General features: G+C 42.4%; 1 protein-coding gene across 1 annotated transcript in view; it reads right to left on the reverse strand.

Moving 5' to 3' along the window:
• MTUS2 (microtubule associated scaffold protein 2) overlaps nt 1-23,255 on the reverse strand; it is a 545,841-nt gene that overhangs the window by 514,887 nt on the left and 7,699 nt on the right. Inside the window, exon 2 of the mRNA XM_075065972.1 lies at nt 18,291-18,363. The gene's annotated coding sequence lies outside the window, so the exon portion shown is untranslated. The remainder of the gene's footprint in view (nt 1-18,290; nt 18,364-23,255) is intronic.

Here is a 23,255-nt window from a genome sequence, read left to right on the forward strand (position 1 = left end):
TTGTCAGTTTTGAATTTGCCACCTTTCAATTTAATCAAATGTCCCTGTTGTTCTTGTGTTGTAATACAGGGAGAAGAGACATTCCTAATGTGTGTAAACATATTATCTGAAAGTTGGTTTCAATGGTCAAACACAATGGAAAACAGTAAAACTAGAACAATCTTCTTGTTTACTCTCTTGCTTTATGCTGTGTAACTGTGCACACACCGGCATAACAGCTTCAGACTCCACTGTAAATTCTCTTTCTTCCTAATTCAGTTGTAACTTATTATTTGTATCACAGTAATGACGACTAATGCAGGGGCCCCACTGTGCTAGTCCCTGCCTCAGAAAGCTTACAATCTAATAGACAAGACAGACAAAGAATAGGAGAGGCAACTGAGGCCCAGAGTGGTGAAATGACTTGCCAGGAGGGCAGGCCCCAAATTAGGAGCTAAGCTGGGAATAGAATCCAGGTTTCCTGACTCCCAGGGCCAGTGCTCTATTCAGTAGACCATACCGGGCTGCCCAGAGGAGTGGACAGGAGGGGCAATTTGCCCCAGGCCCCCATGAGAGTTTTTTGGGGCCCCTGGAGCAGGGTCCTTCACTCGCTCCGGGGCCGCTGGAAAACTCTCACGGGGCCTGGGCCCCTAGAGCTTCTTCTGCTTCCGGTCTTCGCCAGCGGAGGTCCTTCCGCTCCGGGACCAGCCGCCAAAGTGCCCCGAAGACCCGCGGCGGGGACCCCCCCGCTGCCGAATTACCACCGAAGACCCAGCTGCACTTCGGGGGTGGGTCCCGCTTCGGTGGTAATTCAGCAGCGGGGGGCTCCTGCCGCGGGTCTTCGGGGCACCTCAGCAGCGGGTCCCGGAGTGGAAGGACTCACCCTCGCCTCCGAATTACCGCCAAAGCAGGGGGCCCCTGCCGCTGAAGACCCCAGGCCCCCAGAATCCTCTGGGTGGCCCTGGACCACACTGCCTCTAATCTTGCCTTTGACATTCAACAGAAATGAAAATCTGACTGTGACTGATTGCTTTCCTGCCATGCGACAAAGAAAGAAACTAAAAGCATGAAGTTTTTTAGGTCCTAAATAGCTACTACTCCCACTCTGATTTCCAGAACTCTCACAGTGGCTGGCACATATTGGATGGTATCAGGGGACTACAGTAATATAGAAGAAACAATGGTAGTACGCATGTTAAGCCTCCAGCATGCCCAGTGTGAATTTGGTATTTCCAGATACCAGAGCAGAGTCAGTATGAGCTGAGTGCTCACACAGTTAATAATGGCCATGCATTCTCTCCTGAGCACATACTAACCACACAACATACACTAGAAATGGGTAAGCAACATTAGAACTGCGCATATGGTGAAGACTGTGCACAATGCCACAGCTAAAATAATCTACTTCTCCTGTCTCTCTGACAATTTCACCTTCTTCAAAAACCGTCAGGGGCTCCCTGTGCCTTACAGCATCAACTCTAGCTCCTCATCTTTACCTTCCAGGCCCCTTCATAATCTTACATTCTGCTCGTATTTCCTCCTATTCACTCTTTATTCTCCTCCAGTCTTCTTACCTACACTGCCCCTTAATCTTTCTCCCAGTCTCAGCTTCATGCCTTCCATTGTTACCCCATAACTCGGTAGCCTTCTTCTCCAAACTCTGTCTCCCCCTCTTTCAGGAACACTTCTCGCCTTTTCCTCCCAAATAAGTGTCTCTGCACGCTTCTCCCAGCTTCATGAACTATTCTTCTCTGTTTCTTTGCTGACAATTGTAGGATCTTTGAGGTAAGGATGATGTCTTATAGGACTTATGTACAAGTGACTATTTTAAATAATATTCTGGTCATGTGAACTAACTTCAATGTGCTTGTTAATTTTTTCACAGGATATTCTATCATGAAATGTAATAGCCAAGGCTCCATAATTCTACAGCCATAGAATTTGCTCAAAATCTTCCTGAATCTAAGCTTCCATTTACAAAATTTAAGGTTCTAGCCCTTGTGGTTGCAAAGGAAACCTTCCAAATAAATTGAGTGCAAACTCATGTAATGTTCTCTTTCTGAGGCCTTGTCTTGACTCCACAGTTGTCTCTCGAGTGTTTGCTCCTAACCTGCGTCCCATCCACACACAAACCCCCTTCACTCAAGTGTGGTGTTTCTTTGGCTGGCTCATTGGGGAGTGGGGGAGGAGTACAGGCTCAAGTGCCACTAGTAGTCCAATAAACTGGGCCCAGAAAGGACAGCTGAGTTCACCCATAATTCACTGAGAAAAAAAAATTCATAGAGCAGCTCAGCTTACTGCAGAGGAAAGTACAATGAGATGTGTCTCCAGAAATCTCAGTGCCACACTCAAGTGTGCAGCGCCAGTGTAGATAGCAGCTTGAGTGTTATTTTGCTGTGTGCTGCTGTTATTTGAGCTAGGCTAACACACTGTAAGTAACTAACCCAAGTGTCGGTAACGTGAGTTAACTCTGCAGTGAAGACATACCTGCAGACAATCCAAAACAGCAGCTCTGGACTGTTTCCATTTGTCACTATAGTGTTTTAACTTTGAAATCTAGTGATGACAATGCCCATATCAATGTTAAGTTTTTAAATGACGATAATTTTAGTGGAAATAGCCTGATGTACATATCCCACAATCGTAAATTGCCTCTCAAGCCTTTCCAGGTGAAAGAAGTCCTAAGGATGAGTTGTTACTTGGAAAAGAGGTGTGTTCTTAACTTGGGTTAGCTAACACATGGTAACTAACATGGAGTAAAACCAGGATGAAGACAAATCAGCGGGTAGTTTTCACTCAAGTTAGCAGCTCAAAGTTACCTCTTGGTAACTAACATAAGTTAAGAACATACCTTTCTGCGTAATGAAGAGAAGGTCTAAGTGTCCTCTCTCTAGCTTCCCAAATCTTCAGCTTCATTCCCACTCCTGGCATTTTAGCTATGCAGTTATGCATTTCAATTAAAAAAAAATACTGCAGCAGCTTGAAAATTAAAAATATAGATCCAGCATAAAACAAACAGAATTTAATAAATTAAATAAGGGGTGAGAGTGTAGTAATTGTATTAACCATTTTCATACATAATTCAGTAAAAACCTCAATTTTAAAATGTTATCTGCATCTGCCACAGAATCTCCACTCTGTTGTAGAATTCATGTCAAACTTGCTATGGAGTAACAACTCTGTATAGCTACTGCTTGGCACGTGATCATATCCAAGCATGCTTGAAAGTTAACTTTTACCCAATGCAACTGTTTGATTTTATATTTATCAGCCAGATATTCTGAATGTTATTGCCACACAATGTTTTGCAGAGATATCAAGAGCATGTGTAATGATGCATCCATTCAAGAGCACTATTTTGTAACTTGCAAAGCCCAGCCTTGCCAGAAGTTAGTCTGATGAACAATTGGTTAGGAGCATAGTGTAGAATACTGAAGTGGCGCAGGTAAAGAGCATTAATGCTATATCTGAGAAAGGAGGGGTCAGAATGCTTCTAATACAATATCGCAACTACAAAAACACTCTAGCACACAAATGAAGTCTTTGCTAATCCTCTCATTAAGATAACAGATATGGTGTCAGATGCAAGCAGGGACATTTTCTGTATTTGGGGAGGTTTTTGCATGTTCTTTGGCCTTTCTGAATGGAACACCATCACTGAAGCAGTTCTTTTAATAGATACAAGGTAATAAGCAATAAAAGTGTCTGTTTTTTGCCGGACCTGTGGGAAGATGACTTCTCAGCAGAGTAATAGGTCTTTTCTGACATCTAAAGATTTTTTATAAAGGAAATATTTTTCTGTTACAGATAAAAGGTTAGGTTGTCTAAGCTGTCGTGTCCTACTTTGACTGATGGCAAAATCCATATGCTTAAGCGCACTTACAAATGAAAGATTGTGTCTGATACTTGACACAAATGAAAGATAGGCTCTTCTTTCACTGGTTGTGATGCTCTGGGTATCTCTGCAGCTATTACTGGCTAAATTTTTTTTAAGTTGTTCTTTGCAGTGTTCACTGTTTGTTTCCTGGGGTGCTGTTGGCCTGGGAGCTGGAAAGGAGGAAGACAACAAAGAAGATCAGGAGCCTTGTTTTCCACTGCCTTGAACCTTGTGCAGTCATCTGCTGCTCTGCAAAGGGCTACCAGCCCAGAATAGAAGCCTTTTGCACCTTCTGTGTGCAGGCATAGGTCACTGCACAGGATTCAAAGCAGTGGCGAATCAGGCCAAGTCTTAAGCCATTTTACAGCAGCAGCAGCAGCATGCAGTTCAGGTTTTTACAAAGGTGCAAGTAATAGTGCTTGTCTGACACCCAATCTGCAAATCTGTTTAACAATAATTACAAAAAACCCAAAACATAAAAACGTTCATTATTTTTACAGTTGACCCATTTTCGTATTTAAAGACCAGTTTTTTAGAGGACTTTACTTACTTAGAGAGCAGACACTCCATGTTCTTCAACCTACTCTCAGTGCTCAAAATAGATCCCGTGTGGTCATAAACATCCCAAGAAACAATTCCCAAATACCACCAGGTGCATTCTGGAGGTACCTCAGGCCCCAGAACAAAAGTAAATTGCCTCTAAAGCCGCATCTGTGAGACCAAAAGAGGATTTACGAGTCCTGATGATGGGCAAGGAATTGATAACCTTGAAGCCATATCTAGAGGATTTAGAAGGATGCCAGCCTCAAAACACTTAGGACAGGGGAGCCAGCAAACCAGTGACACTAGGGCCTGCTGGAAGGAAACTATGATTCAGAAAAGCATGGCCAGGTTCACCCAAAAGATCAGTAAAGCTCAACAACTCTTTCTGCAAACCAGGGCTGAATTTTGGGCTAGTTACTCAATCTGAAAACAGACGATTCGTCTGGTTTCATGCTCCACTCCAACAGCTATAATAGGAAGCGCAATGAGCACAAGTGATCAGGACTTCTCTTTTCTATCAAAACCCAGAGATACACCTCCGGCAGCACAGTGTCTCCTAGCAATATGCTGAGAACTGACTTTCTGGGAAGACGATTTGCGGAATTACCCTCACCACTGTAATTTCCTGTGGAGTTTTCCCTTAAAAGTCTGACTATCAGAAGGAAACATCAATGCACATACAAATCCCACTTCACAAAGACATTATGCTTTATTATCTTTCACTTTAAATCCTCACTTTAGTCACCGCACCTTAAAGGGCATCGTAGCACTCAATGGACTTCCATAAAGGGCCTCTCACTGACTCCTGTGTAACTCAGGTGTAGTTCCACTGAAGTCAGTGGAGCTGCTCCAGAGTAAGAAGTGTGTGTGAGAGGAGAATCAGGCCCTCAGTAATTTTATTTGTATTTCCTCACCACTGTTTTTAAGTGGTGTCCTTAATTGACATCAGGGTTGCAAGCTTTTACAAACTGATAGGTTCACAAAATACAAGAGAGGAAAAGCTGCAAGAGAATAACTGCTATCAGCAGCCATTCAAGTCTCAAAGACTGTTCTCCAGGTAGAAAACAGCAGCTTTTCCATCTTTCGTTGTTAGCAATTTTCTGCAGATAGAAATATCAAGATTAATATTGGACTGTTACCCACAAACCCCTAATTTATTGCAGCAAGACTACTTTTCACTGGCATCTTTTCTGCATTGGGATTGTTTTACTTATTTATTATTTGCCTTGTATTCGTGTCCCGAATTGCCAGTCAGGATCAGGACTCATTATGCTCATTATGCACAAATATGTGCAGATATAGTCCCAGTCCGAAAGAGCTTACAGTGCAGTTTAAGACAAGAGGGGTAACAAACATCACTGAGAGCAGAGGGTGTCTGAGTGGTATACAAGGACAGATACATAAGAATGGGCAAAGCGGCCCAGAACCTTAACAGTGAAGATAACTTGAACTTGATATGGTCACAAAGAAAAGCCACTGGAAGGATTCAAAGAAGAAGGTGACGGGGAGAAAGCACCAGACCAGCTGTGTTTGAAATGGACTGAAGTGGGTGATGTGGTGTCCAGAAAGTACTCAAAACAGGAGGTAATGAGCGCCTAGCTGAGAGAGTATTAGCTATGCTGACAGGCAGTCTGGATCTTAGAGATGCTACGGAGGAAGCAACGCCAAGTTTGGGATGCATGGAGCAAAAGAGGGAAGAGGGAGATGGGAAAGATGGTGATGCCATCAACAGTGACAGAGAAAGGTGAGGGGAAGGAAAGTTCCACGTTCGCCACGTTTGTTTCACCATCAGTTTAAAACTTTAAGGTGATGTCAGAGAGATAGGCCAAGATGTAGGCCTGGATGGTGGGAGTCAGATCAGCAGTGGAAAGGCGGATTTGTGAATTGCTGACAAAGTTGGTAATTGAAGCTGTGAGAAATAAAAAAAATAAATCTAGAGAGAGCGCAGAGCAAGGAAGATCTCCCTGAAGATAAGAAACAGAAGGAGGATCACCATCCACTGAAGGATCAATCAGAATGGTAGGAGGATAACTAGGAGAGGATGGATTCATGAAAGCCAAAGGACTACGATATCAAAAAGGCTGGTATGATTTAGAACTTGCTGGGAATTTTTTGATTAAATATTTTTGATGGAAAGTGCAATTTCTACTACATGGAATTTTGTGTGGGGAAATTCTGATTTTACTGAAATTTTTCATTAGGAAAAGCAAAGCAAAAATTTCATTCTGAGTAAGTTTGATACCGATCAAAATATTTCCTTTGTTGAACTGAAGCAAATCTTTGTTACAAGTCAACATTAAACTGCCTCTACTTATGCTTCTGCAGTGGTTTATGGGAGCTATAGTTTGGGTTTTTCATTCCCCCAATTGCTTCTCTGGGGCAGGGTCCTGGCCTGGACTACATCTTTCATGATGCACTGCAGCCTCCCCTTTAACCAAACAATGTGGTACATCATGGGAGATGTAGTCCAGCCAAGAAACCTTGCCCATAGGCAGATGCAACTGAAAGCTGAATGCTCTCAAGACATTTCAATTTCATTCAGCACATCAAAACACAACATTTCAGTTCAGGATTGTCAATTTGTTCCAATCAAAAATGTCAAAACAAAAGTCTGGCATTTCCAAATAGACTTTTTTTGGAAATTTTCATTCTGTAAACATGTTGATAGTTTTGACTTTTTGCACCACTTCAGTATGAAAACAAATAGTAAAGCATCGGAATTTCCTGTGGATGGAAATTCAGATTTTTCCTCAGCTCTAGAAAAGGCAGAAAAGTGAAGGAGGATGAGGTGGTGTCCTGAGATCTCACCATGAAGTGGTCATTAGGGATCTTGGTGAGAATAAGTTCAGTGGAGTAGAGATGGCAGAAGTCAGACCAGAGGGGATCCAGGATGGAGTTGGAGGAGAACCTGAAACGGCAGTTGTAGGCAGAACACTTGAGAACAGAGATGAAGGAAAGACAGGATATGGGGTTAAAAGAATGGGTTGTTTTAGGAAGGGAATGTCCAGATAATATTTTTATTGTGAGAGGGAGGAACTAGAATCTATATAAAAATATAAAGCAAAAATACTCTACGTACAAGAACTCTGTTTGGATATTTGGACTACCCACTCTCCATCCCCAACTCCCTCAGAAGACTACAATATAGAAAAATGTCCCACTAGCTCTGTACGTTACCACTTGCAGTATTAGCAGAGCAATCCCTTTCATATCCTTCAAAGTTTCATCTTATTCACTGAACATTATCAGTGATCCCCCGAGTTCTAATTTATATCCTATTACAGTAGTACAGGGGAATTAAATTAACAGATGTCAAGCCAATTGCCCAAGAAGTTTTACCAAAGTAGTCTTTGAAATTTCGTGTGAGTGGAACATGTATGCAAAGGGGAAAAAAATAGCGATATTAAGATTTTTTTTAAAAGCTGTAGCAGGTTCACGAATTCATGTATTCCACTCTAGTTTGGCAGTAGCTTAGGTCCCTAAACACAAAGTATTTGTATTCTTTGTGAGTAAAAAATGGTAAAAATATACATTTTAAAGCAAGCTATGCACCTAAATTCAAATTTCCCCCTGTTCATAAAATCTTAAACATAGATGAAAAATATCCCTCAACTTCCAGCTGTTTCTCATGAGAGCACAGGTCTCAAAAAGAAAGGATCTCAGTTTACCTCTGATCTTATCTCATTCAAAATGGAAACATTTTGATTTTTTATTTTTTAATGCCAACAGGCACTCTTGCTCCAAGCAGAAACGGCATTTTAAATTCACATCTGAGTTTTGCTTTTTATCATACACTTTATATTGATATTTACAGGAACAGATTCCTGAGCAATATGAAAGACCACTAGTGAAGTAGGAATGCTACTGTAACTTAAAAGACTGGAGGATAAACTAGAAGTTCCCTACATTTGTTTTTGAAAACATCATATGCTCACAGAGAACTCCCACTTTATTCCTTGAATTATTAAATGCACTTAACTGAGAACAATAATGCAATAAATGCATCCCTTGGAAAAGAAAGTGAAATATTGAGGATGATGGGAGCTTCACTGATGCAATGGCCAGTGAGCTGGCTCATAGGCTTACATGAGTGGGGAAACTGAGGCAGAAACTGGGTCTGATGCCAGGTATGGGGTGACCTTTTTCACAACATACTTGAGTTGCACTTTGTGTTTTGGATTCAAATGAATTTTCAAAGCAAATCTGATATTGAATTGTTTTAATTTCTTTGTGTGTCAAAATCACACAAAACTGTGGGTGCAGCCACAGTGTGTGTGGGAGAAATTGGTGGACTTTAACCACGTTATCTGACACTCGCATGGCTTCAGTGCAATACCCCACAGCTAAGAATCCACTGTTCCCCAAACTAGTTCACTGAGAGAGCCTAAGTGACTTTTTCCTCATCCAAGCTGCATTCCCTGCCACTGTACAGATCAGAAGGAAAGGCACCACATATCACAAGACTCCAGTCACACTGCTTTATATTATGGAGTTCAGGCTTATTTTGAAGACTAATACAGAGTATAAGTAAGAGATATAACAGGCCAGGACAAACTAAATAGAAAGGACAAGACAACAGAAGTGAGCCACTAAAGAAGATTTATTTATTATAAAATTACAATTTACACTAGAAGTCAGGAAATCCCATTGAGAAGCATTTATGATAATAAATGCTTCAGTGGCTGCCACTATTAACATCATTATAAGAGTTAATTATCTGTATATATCATATTCACTGAAGGTTTTGCTATCTCTCAAACATGGGCTCCATCCATGAAGTTGAGGTCCAGATCCAAAATTCCTCAACTGCTGAGCAGCTACCCTCTGAGTGTACGTCTACTAGCAACTAGACACCCGTGACTGGCCTGGCCTCCTTGCCGGCTCAGGCTCAGGCTATGAGGTTGTTTCATTGCTGTGTAGGCTTCCAAGCTTGGGATGGAGCCCAGACTCTAGGACCCTGCCAGGTGGAAGAGTCCCAGAGCTTGGGCTCCAGCCTGAGTCCAGAAGTCTACACAGCAATGAAACAGCCCCACGGGCCCAAGTGAGCTGGCACAAGCTAGCTGCAGGTTTTTCTTTGCTGTGAAGACATATCCAGTGTGTCAATAGCTACCATCATTAATGCAATTTCAGCAACATCCTTCTTCTCCAAAAGGAAGTGTAAGTTACCCTCCTCCCCCCTTTCAAGAGAGCCACTCTCCTGGATGACCTGCAGAATAGTTTTGTCAGAAGCTCCAGAAGAGGCCACCAGTATTTCTCTGACATTCAGAGGAAAGGTTGTTGCAGCTTTTCTTGATATGAGCAGATGCAGCCTTTGAACTACCCTTTTGATCTTTGCTTCACTGGAGCACGGTAAGCTATTGATAGTTACAAAGTTAGTTTCCTGAGCAATATGAAGAATAGAAGAATGGTCTGATTTAGTATGGCCAATGGTCCATCCAGTCCAGTATCTTGTCTTCCAACAGTGGCTGGAGCCAGTTACTTCAGAAGGAATCAGAGAAGAAGATGGAGAGAAACTGACAAGCGTGTGAGGAGCTTCAGGGAAGGAAAAGGCTGCCTTGACTGAAAACATGGCCACAGACTATACCTAAATGCCAGGGGTGGGGGTGGGGGCAAAATAAAAGGAAAAATTTTACGTATTTAGGCCTAGTAGAATTTGAATTTTATAATTTCAGAAGATGATATCAATGTTCATTTAAACATTTTTTCAATTTTTAATTAACGTACATTTTCACAGTTGAGCAAAATTATGGGTTTTAAGCGTTTTGTTTTTATCAATTTAAAATGTTGACAGGTGCAGGAAATTATGGACAAGAGGGGGGTTATTCACAGACATTGATTTCAAAAAGTTCAAGTTTTAGAGTAGCTAAAACAAATTCTCAACATCACATCAAAATATACAAAGTAAATATTTTGAAATCAAACTCACTCAAGGAGCATTTTTCTTACTTTGCCTAACTGTAATCTTCTATTTTTTTTAATGGAAATGTTTTTTCAGTTTGTGTATGTACAGTGAAATCAATGCTTACCGACATTTACTGATAATCTAATCCTTGCAAGCATATATATACACACACACACACACATATACATACACACACACACACACAAATTAGACAGATTTCAATAATCAAACCATCTAAATATATAACTGGAGTCTACTTTCCTGTATTGATTTCATTTTACAAAGCAAATAAAAGAAATGATGTGTTTTGTTTTAGCTAAGACACAAATCACGCTATAATCAAATGCTTCCTGACATCTCATTTGTCTATTTTACCATAAAATTGACTTTTGCATCATTAATTATGAAAAATAAACCTAAAATGCTTTTATGCAGCTTTACATCGCAGCCAAGGTCAAACTTCATTTTGCAATCCAGAAAGATGCTACCAATAAATTAACATGTCCAAAGATCTTTTGCAAGTAACTTTGAATTGGGGGGCTTTTCTAGGAGTTTATGAAGCTATGTCTTCTATTATGTCATTGCAAGCTCATGTATCTTGTCACATCCAATCTACACTCCCATTTTATATCGCAGTAACGTATAAAAGCTTGTGAGGGGATCAGCTCACTGCCAGCACCAACTCATGGTTGGATGTGGCTTGGCAGTTCTCTTTCTCTGCTAGGGTCTGTTACCACTGGTTGCTCCGCCTCTGCAGTGGCCTGCCTCTTCCTGTGACTTGGCCCTCTTGCCAGGTCCATAGGTGCAGGAACTAAGGGTGTGGGGGGTGCTGTAGCATCCCCAGGTTTTGCACAGGGCCCCAGCTGCTGGCCCCAGCTACTCGCCCCTTTACCCTTATCCGAGTCCCCCCTCCTGGAGACATAGCCCTGCTCCCAGCCCCAACTCTGGAGGTGGGCATGGACAGGGGTAAGGGGGCTGGCTTTCAGCACCCCCACTATTAAAAAAAGTGTTCCAGTGCTACTGACCAGGTCATTTAAAAATCTCTCCCCCTCTGGGGTAGTTTGTAAACAACAAGCAAGGGGAGGTAACCCAGTACACCAAGTTAGTAAGATAGCAAGGAATGATTCCCTTCCAGGGTGATTCAGGATCAGGCCCTCCCTTTCCTCAGGCAGTGGTTGTCAAGAAAGCTCCTGCCTTTCCTTGGCCCTTTCCTTAGAAGCCAAGGGTTGGAGACCAGTTCCCTTTCTTGGTCTCCCCTCCAGTGAGCTGTTTTGCTCCCTTTTCTACTCCTGGGGGAATTCTGTGCACAATATTTTAAAATTCTGCGCACAATTCTGAATATTTAATTTGTCAAAATCATACAATATAATCATGCCAGTTTCAATTATATTAGTAATTTATTTCAAAATATCTGTCAGTAAGTATGTCTAACAATACAGACAACAAAAAAACGACTCAGGATTTTTTTTTGTAACAAATAGATTCCTTACAAGGCATATTAATACAGATCACTGAGTAATCATTCGTTTAAACTACAATACAGAATCATATTTCCTGCATCCCTCAGAAGCAGTGCAAAGGCTTGGAGGAGTCAGGGGTAACCGAGGAGTTGAGGGAGAGGGAAGTAATGGCTGGGAAGTAACCTGGGAGTGAACCCAGAGGGTTGTTCGGTGCAGGGGGGAGAAGTATGGAACAGGAGTTTGGGTGCGGGGGGAGGAGAGTTTGTTAGGAAGTTGGGGAGCCTCACCCATGCAGACTCTGGCTGACCCCTAGCCTCTCCCATTCAGTCAGGCTCTTCAGCCCCGGTGCCCCTGCACCCCCACTCAGCATCCCCTCCCCATGTGTCCATGCACCCTATTCAGCCACCCCTCCTTCCCCCAACTCCATGTGTCCTTGCATTATCACTCAACCCCCCTCCACCCATGTCCCCTGTATCCATGTGTTTCTGCACCCCACTCTCATTCATCCTCACCCCAGTCTGTTCCCCCACCCCCATTTGCGACACACATGCCAACAGCTTCATGTGCCCCACGCTGTCCTGCTCTCTGTTCTGGCACCATACAAGGCATAATTGCAGTGCCTCTCTGGCAGAATGTATTTTCTGTGGAGCAAAAAAATCTAAAGAGAACATTAATTCTGCGTGTGCACAGTGGAGCAGAATTCCCCCAGGAATACTTTTAACTCCTTCTCCAGCCTGTGCATGCCTCGCAGGTGTGATGGGGCAAAGTTGACTGAGCCCAGAGCACCTCCTTAATCCCTTGGTGTCCAGTGTGGGGTTTGTATACCCCATCATAGAGCTCTAGTCAAGAATCAGGACAGTATTGTGCTAGGTGCTATACAAATAGAGAACAAAGATAGTCCTCCACCCAAAGAGTTTACAAATCTGCTACCGCTCTGTAGAGGCCAAAATCTATCTATTCTGCTATACCCTAGAAACAGCACAATCATTCACCCTGTGCATGTAAAACAGGGAAGATGGCTATCCCTATCCTGATCCCTCCAAACTGCCACAGAAGGCCACTCTGCAATTCTTCTGCACAAAGAGATGAGAGGCACTCAGATACAATGGTGATGAGTATGGTATAAAACCCTTGATAGTGTGATTGTGGCTCAGGCATTCACATGTGGCCACCCAGACCAAATCCATTTTCTTTATTCACAGCTCCCTACAATCACTTACCATGACTAAACTACGCCAGCGGACATTGCACCAGTAGCAGTCAAGATTCAGGTGAAAGAGAGAAAGGGGTATAGCATATTGACAAGTCACCTCAGACATGCCTTAACTTGTTTCAAAGAGTGTGGGAAGTTACCTCTGATGATCTGGGCCCTAGAAATTATTTAGGTGCTTAACTCTCATTCATTTCAATGGGAAACATGCACCTAAATATCTTTGAGGATCTAAGCCTAGGTGACTGCTGCTTTGGGCTCTTTGGGTATTTTTTATTAGTAATTTGGATTACTGGTAGAAGGATCTTCTCCAATTGTTTTAAGTCTCTTTTGCACAACCTATTGCTGGAAAGAGATATCATCTTTTGACCCTGGCTATTGTCCTTTCTGTCTCAAGGACCAGCTGCCGTAGAAAGTTATCTCCAAAGCCAACACACAGAGACCTCCACTTCATTAAATGTGCATTGTCTGTTCTCAACTACAGCCATATGGCAGCACAGTAATGACCTCAGGCTTGCAAAAGGCCATATGGACTCAGAAGTCTGCAGAATCAAGCTCTCAATGACTAGCAACAGCATTCCAATGTCAAAACGCATAAAACTCAACTGTATACTATGGAGCTAACTATGACATTTTCACCAACATGGTCGGGACAGTTTGAATAACTTTCTTTGTTTTTAAAAAGGTCAAGCTAAATCTATTTCATTAGAAATTTGTTAACTACGATGACTGGTATCACTTTGAAGTAGGAAGGTAACTGTATGGATATAAATATACTTACACTTCAGGAAAGCATTTGACTAAGTACTGGTCTACCCTGGGAACTTAAATCAGCATAGCTATGTCTCTCAGGAAAAATCCACTTCTCAGAGATATAGCAATGCCAAGCTAACCCCTGTATTGACAGTGTTAGGTTGATGGAAGAATTCCAATCCAGCAATGGCCTCTCAGTGAAGTGGATTACCTATGCTGATGGGAGAACCCCTACCTTCGGCATAGATAGTGCCTGCACTGAAACACTATAGCTGTAGCACTGTGGCTTTTAAGTGTAGGCATGCCCTTAGTTTCATGTGACATTCTGATTAAAAAACTGCCCTATGCCAAATCATATATTAAATGGATTGAAAACTGGGTTAGTTGATAGACTGCAAAAAGTCATTGTAAATGGGTAATCAACACCCAACCATTTACTTCTAACAGTAAACGGCTCTTTAATCTAGCAGAAAAAAAGGAACAGTGTGATGCAGTGGTTGGAAGCTGAAGACAGAAAAATTCACACTAGAAATAAGGAGCAATTTTCATTCTTTTTTTTTTTTTTAAACAACTGGAACAACTAACCTAGGGACATGGTTGACTCTCCATATTTGCAGTCTTGATTTAAAGATTGGATATCTTTCTAAAAAAATATGCTATGGCTCAAACAGAAGTGATGGGCTTGATGCAGGAATTATTGAGTGAGTTCCTTTGGCCTGCATTATGCAGGAGGTCAGACTGGATGATAATGTTCCCTTTTAGCCTTAAAACCTATGAATCCAGGATATAAAGACCCAGATATTATTAATTCCTTTGTTTTTTAATGCAATAAATTTAATCGTGATTAATCCATCTGACATAACGATGGTGCTGTAAATACTTCAATAGGATTTCCACTGTAATCCAGCATTAATTAACAGGATGACTCTGTAAAGTGTTATCAGATTGTTTACTGGAGTATCTGCTTTTAATTGCAACAGTATCAAAAAGCCATTCATCTTTGACTCATTCTACCAGCTAAATTATACAAAGATACAGGAACAGTGTTAAACATTTGATCCAAATCCTTGTATGCAAGCACCATGACGACCTATTACACCTCTACCCCGATACAATGCTGTCCTTGGGAGACAAAAAAATCTTTCCGTGTTAGAGGTGAAACCGAGTTATATTGAACTTGCTTTGATCCACCAGAGTGCGCAGCCATCCCCCTACCCCCCAAATGCTGCTTCACCACGTCATATCCAGATTCGTGTTATATCAGGTTGCGTTATATCAGGGGTAGAGGTGTACTTAAAAAAAATAAAAATACTGTTCTAATCCCATCATATTTCTTTGGTGATGTTTCAAGTTTCTTCCTATTATTTGCAGTTGTGTATTGTAATAAAATTCGATTGTTAAAACAAGATCATATTTCTTTAAACCATTGACAAGAAAAAAAAATCCTGGTTTTGATACACAGACTTCTTGAATTATGCTGTTGTCCAAATAGGACTCTCAGGATCTGGGAAATACAAAGGAACTCATTACCCTGCCACACAATTCTCTAAGATCAACACAGAAAAATAAGTGCCACTTTATTCCTTCATATATGCACTTTGGTCCTGCTCTCTTTGAAACAATGCATTTTAGAAGACCGATAACTCAGTCTCCTAAATGAAATGTCCACTTTTCTAGATTTTGAGAAAGCATTCATGTTCTGAGGCACTCCCTGATATCTGTTCCTCTATTTGCCCTCTATTAATTTTGCAAATTTTCTTCTTAAAAAAAAATCACTGAAGTACCCAAAGGGTTTTCACAAGCTGACTATTCCTGAAAATCCCATTACATGTAGCAAATTCATTTAAAAGATTCCTCAGACTTTCAGCAGGTACTCTTTGGTCAAAGAATCATCCTCGTGGTTTAATCATTCTGAGAGGAACCAAACTTCAGATTCAGCTTTTCAAATGCCATACTTTAAATACCACCACCAGCTTCATTCATAAAAATGGAACCAAATGCATTAAATTAATGAAACCATTTGATGCCTGTTAACAATGAAACTTAGAGGACTTTATTAATGAGAGGGAACATCTTAATTATGGCATTTAGAAGGAGACAACTGGAGAAACTAATCCCTCGGCTGTTTATATTTTTTTGTCTCCTTTAAGCATGGTTATAAAAAAATTAAAAACAAAAAGTTAATTGTGCAGTTCTATCTACCGTGGTACTGCTATGGACCTCATCATATTCAGCCAAACATTGAAGACTACTGAAGCAAACTGGGAAAGACAAGAACATTTATACAAAAGGCAGTATATTTTACCTGCACTTTTTTCTGTTTTCCCCTCTCTAATGCAGTTACGTGCATCTTCCCTTTGGCTCTGTAGCAAAGTTATAATCATGGGCCAAATTCCAGGTCCAAACCATGGCAAGCTCCCATTCGCACGCAGTATCAGGCCATTTTCTCAGATATACACATGCAAGTCTAATTGAAGACCTTCTCTTCACACTAAAGTTAGAATCATAGAATATCAGGGTTGGAAGGGACCTCAGGAGGTCATCTAGTCCAACCCCCTGCTCAAAGCAGGACCAATCCCCAACTAAATCATCCCAGTCAGGGCTTTGTCAAGCCTGACCTTAAAAACCTCTAAGGAAGGTGATTCCATCTCCTCCCTCGGTAATCCATTCTAGTGGCTTCACCACCCTCCTAGTGAAAAAGTTTTTCCTAATATCCACCTTCCTCCTCCACTGCAACTTGAGACCATTACTCCTTGTTCTGTCATCTGGTACCACTGAGAACAGTCTAGATCCATCCTCTTTGGAACCTCCTTTCACATAATTGAAAGCAGCTGTCAAATCACCCCTCATTCTTCTCTTCTGCAAACTAAACAATCCCAGTTCCCTCAGCCTCTCCTCATAAGTCGTGTGCTCCAACCACCTAATCATTTTTGTTGCCCTCTGCTGGACTCTTTCCAATTTTTCCACATCCCTCTTGTAGTGTGGGGCCCAAAACTGGACACAGTACTCCAGATGAGGCCTCACCAGTGTCGAATAGAGGGGAATGATCATGTCCCTCAATCTGCTGCCAACGTCCCTACTTATATAGCCCAAAACGCCTTTAGCCTTCTTGGCAACAAGGGCACACTGTCAATTCAGATCCAGCTTCTCATCCACTGTAACTCCTAAGTCTTTTTTTTGCAGAACTGCTGCCTAGCCACTTGGTCCCTAGTCTGTAGCAGGATGGAAGAATCCCATGCACTAAGTGCAGGACTTTGCACTTGTCCTTGTTGAACCTCAGATTTCTTTTGGCTGTGAGACTCTCCTGGTGAGGAAACTGGGAAAGAATCTGCTCAATCAGGGAATAGACAGAGAACTTCAACCCTGAAGTAAGGGTGAAGAGGAAGAGACTACATGGGAAGTGACCCAGGCAATAGCAGCAGCAACTGAGTTAAAGGAAGCAGCACGTGGCTGCTATTTGTAGGGTCCCTGGGTTGGGACTCAAAGTAGTGGGTGGGCCTGGCCCCTACCCCCAGCCACTGACAGGGTGGCCAAAGCCCGAAGAAGGGGACAAGTTTCATTTAGAATCCCAAGCATAAGGCTGGCATTTAAAGGGCTCAGGGATGGCGCTGTAGACCCTGGAGAGGCGCAATCATTTGTTGAATGAACTCTGTTACCCTCAGAAGGAGCCTGAATGTGAGATGTGACCTGCTGGAGGGCTGAGCCAGTGAGAACTGTAGAGGACAAAAAAAATTCTCCATGGAGAAAGCCTGGGGGCACTGCTCTATAACAGGGCAGGGGTATAGAATATCAGGGTTGGAAGCAACCTCAGGAGGTCATTTAGTCCAACCCCCTGCTCAAAGCAGGACCAATCCCCAGACAGATTTTTGCCCCAGATCCCTACATATCCCCCTCAAGGGCTGAACTCACAATCGTGGGTTTAGCAGGCCAATCCTCAAACCACTGAGCTTAGAGCTAGCCCAGCTGGGGCTGACAACTGAGCCCAAAGACAGCTGCAGACATAACCAAGGGCACAGGCCCTGTTGGACCTTTTACCCTGGAAAGAGTTCCTTCATAGGTTTAGAATGTGTGTGACCTAGCTGGAGGGCTGAGCCACTGAAGACCCACTTGATGAGTTAACAGCCAACAGGGGGCACCAGGAGCAAAGAGAACGCGCACCGGTTCACTCTTCCCCAGCAGAAAACACTCACGAGAGGTGAATGCACTGTGTTACAAGAATCAAACTAGAAGAGAAACTATGTAGTGAAGGAGCAAAGCTTGGTTTGGACATAAATATAGTATTCACTATCAATATAGTATAACTGCCAAACACAGTAAGAAATATTGTGAATGTTTATTTCTGTTTATGCTTGACAGTTTCCCCTGATATAAAAGTCTCACTTTTAATTATGCTTTCAAGTCACCTCTTTCAACTACTGTACTGTTTACAAGAATTGTTGAAAAGTTCCCCATTCTTCCCTACCATGAATAGCAGATTTGGTACAAAAATGAAAGATACTGTTCAAAAAATGTTTTTAGATTCAAATGTAATTATAGAATCAATCAACACAGAAAACAAAAACTCACCCAGAATGCTGGAAAACAAGTTTTACTGCCATTGGTGACAATCTGCCCTAGAAGGCAATCCAACGCTGGAAACCTTTTTAAAAAGGAGAAAAGGGGCTTTAGAATCAAACAAATAGGTTGTCAAGAGTACACACATGCTGCTTCCTATTTTGTTTTGTAAACATCTTGCTTAAGATTAAATCTGTCAAAACAACATTTACTTCTGATTGTGCTTATTTCTTAGTTTCCTGCAATTAGTTCACAGACAATTTGGTTCGTGTTTAAAACAAAACAAAACACACCTCACCACACATACTGGGAGGTACAGCCCTTGTGAACCAAGAACCTCAAATGTTCACACTGTTCTTCTGTCAACCCTGCTTACAACAATCTTCACAGTCAATTAATAAACTAGCTATGTCTTTGGGTACTATCACTTAGGAGTACATCAACTGAACTGGGGGGGAAGATTAGTACCAAAGTTGACAGATTTCTGAAGAGGAGCTCTGTGCAAGCTTGTCTCTTTCACAAAGATGTTGGTCCAATAAAGGATATTTCCTCACCCAACTTGTCTCTCAGGTTTCTTTGGGGAATATTTTATTTCAGGGGTGCAGAGTTGTTTCGATTTGGGTGATTTTTCAAGTGTCAGGCTAACACTTGTCCCTTTGTCACATTTTGTTGGGGGGGGGGGCACTCACTCATGGCAAGGGCTTCTGGTGACTAAATACAAAGCACAAGAATGGCCATAGTGGGTCAGATGAATGGTCCACGTAGTCCAGTATCCTGTTTTCAGATAGTGATTGGTGCTTCAGAGGCACAGAACAGGACTTAGCATCTGCAGAGCTTGCACCAGGACCATGCTTCAGACTCTCTCTTTCTACTATACCACTCAGGAGCTCAGTACTAGAGGAGACTCCATAGGCCCCAGCAGAGAAATTGGAGAACGTAGGCAGGGAGGAGTAAATGCAATTAGGGAAGGCAGAGTAGACAAGGCCAGCTAGGGAAGTAAGCAGAAGGAAAAGAATTCAAGAAGAAAGGAGAAGAGAGCAGTAAAGAAACGGGGTAATAATAACTGGGGCAGGAAGAGGAGGAACTGGGAAGGGAAAGCAGATAGAAAAGGGGCAGAAAACAGTGGGGGGGGGAAACATTTTAAAGCCCTTTCAAGTGAATGCTGGATTTTAGGGAGAAGACAGGTGAAGTGTGGAAGAGCAAGAAAGAAAATTGTACCAAAAACAAAACAGAGCATTTAAAGGAAGCAAGGGAGATATTCAGAGATGAAAAGAAAAGCAAGAAGTAAAGTAGGAGTTGGACAATGGAGAGGCCTACACAGACAAGAGTCCAAAACTTCACACAGGACACTGGGGAAGAGAATCGTGAAAGAAAATCTCAGTGTGTCCTGGGGTTTGGATGTGGGAGAGGGAAAGGGGACAGCAGCAAAAGCTTGGAGGTGTCACCCTACCCCGCTACTGGGCTGATTCAGAGGGGATGAGGGACTTTCATAGGTCCCTCCAATGGGCTGCTTGAGGCTGGAGACCCATTCCATGTAAAAGGTTCTGGAAAACTGCACACCAGGTAGCCTTGGCTGGATCATTACATAAAACTAATAAATTAGGGTTCATATCACTCCATCAGCTGCTGTCTTCCCTCTTTTTCAAAAAAGTTTTTCTCCTTGTTATCTGGTAGTGACATAAAGAGAAGCAGTCCCCTCCAAGACGAACTCTCAGTCACTATCCATTCTCTACTGACTTGCCATTTTATAGGAACTTTTTCCTAGCATGCCTTCATGGGGGAAATGGACTGGCCCTTCACATTTGGCAAAAACATACATGCTGCACCTTTAAAGCAGCAACTTTGAGACTGGTGGTTGCACAGGTGCCGATTTTTGGTTTTGCCGGTGGGTGCTCCTGCACGCAGTGGGTGAGGCCTTGGGAGGAAGAGGCCGAGAGGCAGTGCGGCCTTGTGGCAGAGTGCATGGGTGGAGTCTCAGGGGGAAGACGCCAAGTGGGGGTACGCCGTCAGAGTGCAGCGGGGGCGGGGAGGTGGCTGGTCTGGGCACTAGACCTCACAAAAGATTAATCTGGCCTGGTGTGTGCGCTAAGCACCCCCTATTTTTCTTCCAGTGGGTGCTTGAGCCCAATAGCACCCATGGAGTTGGCCCCTATGGGTGGCTAGATGTCTCTCCTCCTTCTGATAAGTAATTTCAACCCATGTTATGTATTTTTCCTCCTATTTCAGTATATGCCCTGTTGTTGTAGGACTGATTGAAATTATATTTTTCTAGCCTGTTGAAGTTATGCATTTAGTTACACACAAACATTGTGACAAGGAGAGCTAAAATGGCTCCTGGCCCAGCAGCCTCAAAGGAAAGATTATTTTTCCCTTCTTTCCTCCCATTTGTTTTCTAAATTCAGAATACATCAACCGGACAGCAAAGCAGGTGCTGTCTCAGAATTTACCATTTCTCTTCCCTTCATGTGGTATTAAAATATTTATTTCTGCATGTACCTGAGTTGTGATGTGTGTTTGAATCAGGAATTAAAAATAGAGGACACTTATAAAAATGGAGGTCACTTATAAAAATGAGCCCCTCCAATGGGAAAGGTTACATTCCAGGCACAGCTAGTGCCCCATAGCTATAGTTTTGGCTCTGAGAGCAAACAATTTGGATTAGTGTCTGAGGATTTGAGATTTTAACTGTACATATGTTAGCACTATGACATTTATCTTTTTTGTATGTATCGTCTTATTCACTCATTTCTCCCCTGTAGTCACCTTTTGTAGTAAAATCCACCCAAGCACTATAAATAAAAATCCTGTCCAGGGCTGGCTCCAGTGTTTTTGCCACCCAAGTGGGGGGGAGGAGAGGGGGAAAATAAATAAATAAAACATTCTGCTATTGGCGGCACTTCAGCAGTAGCTCTAACCACCGCCGCTTCATTCTTTGGCAGCAATTTGATGGCAAGTCCTTCCCTCTGAAAGGGACTGAGGGACCCACCACCGAATTGCCGCACGTGCCACCCCAAGCACCTGCTTGCTGCGCTGGTGCCTGGAGCCAGCCCTGATCCTGTCCCCACTAAAGTTAGGGGGAAAACTTCCAATAATTTCAGTAAGGCCTGGATTTCGCCTTCTGTGTGTTAACTCAAGAGTCCAGATATGGACTATTATTTTCCACCTTCCATTCCCCATCACAAAGGTACTGTGGAAAGTATTTTTTTTTTTCCCCAAACAACTACATTAAGTTGTATCTTCTGCCTCATTCACCAATCTATCCATTTCTACACTGATTTAATTAGGTGGGTCTCTTTATACACAGTTACATCCATCCCTCCCTCAAAACCACCCCAATGGGGATTTTTTTTTAATAGTTCTTAAAATAAAACAAAAACAAAACCAAAAAGACTTTATTTTAAAAGCAAAATTAGGGATATACTCCTTTCAGCTAACAGATTTATACTCAAAGTTTACACTTTAAACTGAGTTGATTGTCCAGAAATCCATGTAGTGGCAGATTAGTTATTATGCAGGAGTAGATCCAAACACAGTGTGGATGGAAAAGGGCAGACACTAAAGTCAACACACTTCTTCCCACCCCCTCCTGCCCGAGCCCACTTCTCCTGTGCTTACATCCATGATATAGACTCTGGCAGTCTTTCCTTTCTAGCATTTTGGCTTCATTTTACAAGGGCTTATTAAACAGTATTATTTAGCTTCATCAGCCATTATATGGCTGTTATATTAATTAAGGGAAACATCCTAAGATCCAAATATCAAATTATCCCATTCACTGTCTCCTTTCTGTTCTTTTGGACTCTGTGCAGAATCCACTGAGGAGGAAGACAACTACCTGCATGGTACGATCCCCCTCCACCTGAGCTCAGAGTCAGACTCACACTCAAATTTGTCACTAGAGCTTGGGAGCAGCAACCCTTTGCATTGTACATCCCTACATACAACATGGAGACGCAGTCAGGAATGAATGACACTCCAAGCTGTATTAACTCCTACCATGTGGCCTTTGTGGCTGCTACAGCACAAGTGCCTGGGGAAGCAGCCAATGACATGATGGCAAATAGCCATGTTACCATGGTAGAATAGGTGACAGAGGCAGCTATCTAGAGGACTATGCCTCCCTGCATGTCCTGACAAATGTGGATCTCATGACAGTCATTACAGTTAGAGGACTGAAACTCCATTGCCTGAACCCCACTGTCAGGTGCTACTAAGGTAGAATTCTTTGCTCTCACAGGTGGGAACATTTTACCTCTATTTTAGTAAGTGCCAAAATATTACACAAAAGGCAAGACAATGGAGAAATCAAGCCCAAAAATGGCAACAACTTTGAATTCTCAGACAGACTGGTACCAGTCTCTTTACTCATGTGTGTTAATTGACTTCCAGTTCATTTTCCAACTACCACACAAGCAAATGGACAGAGTCATAAGATTCCCTCATGGCCTCAGTCTGAGTCTGTGAGTAAAGGCTGGAGATTAAGAGACAGATGACAAAAGTATGTGCTGTCCTGAGCAGCAAAACAGCACTCTAAGGGTACAGTGTCCACTACAGCCCCTCTTCTAGCAGAAAGGGACTATAAATCCAGCAGACCTGTCTGGCAGGGACTCTCCTGCAGTGTAGCAACTGTGCTCCATCCTATCCCTGCAGATTATGTATTCCTTACACCATCCGATCTTAAACCGAACTTCGCACCCTTGATAATTTGTACATTAGTCCCTGATAACCAGAAACTTCTATGCTTAAACTCTGTACCTTTTTTTTATTTTAAAATCTTAATCAATTTTTTAACTCTCCTCCATCTTATCCCTGCAGCCTCAGCATTAGGAGTGTGGCTATGACATCTCTTCGCTCTAGCACTATTCCTAGTTGCTACAACAACTGCTTGAGGTCATAGGCAGCCAGGCATCGATTAGAGTAGCTTCAATTTGTTATGTAATAGACATATTGCTTGTGGCTTCACTAAAATTCCAGGGA

Source organism: Chelonoidis abingdonii, chromosome 1 (assembly GCF_003597395.2).
Source record: "Chelonoidis abingdonii isolate Lonesome George chromosome 1, CheloAbing_2.0, whole genome shotgun sequence".
Taxonomy (NCBI): Eukaryota; Metazoa; Chordata; order Testudines; family Testudinidae; genus Chelonoidis; species Chelonoidis abingdonii.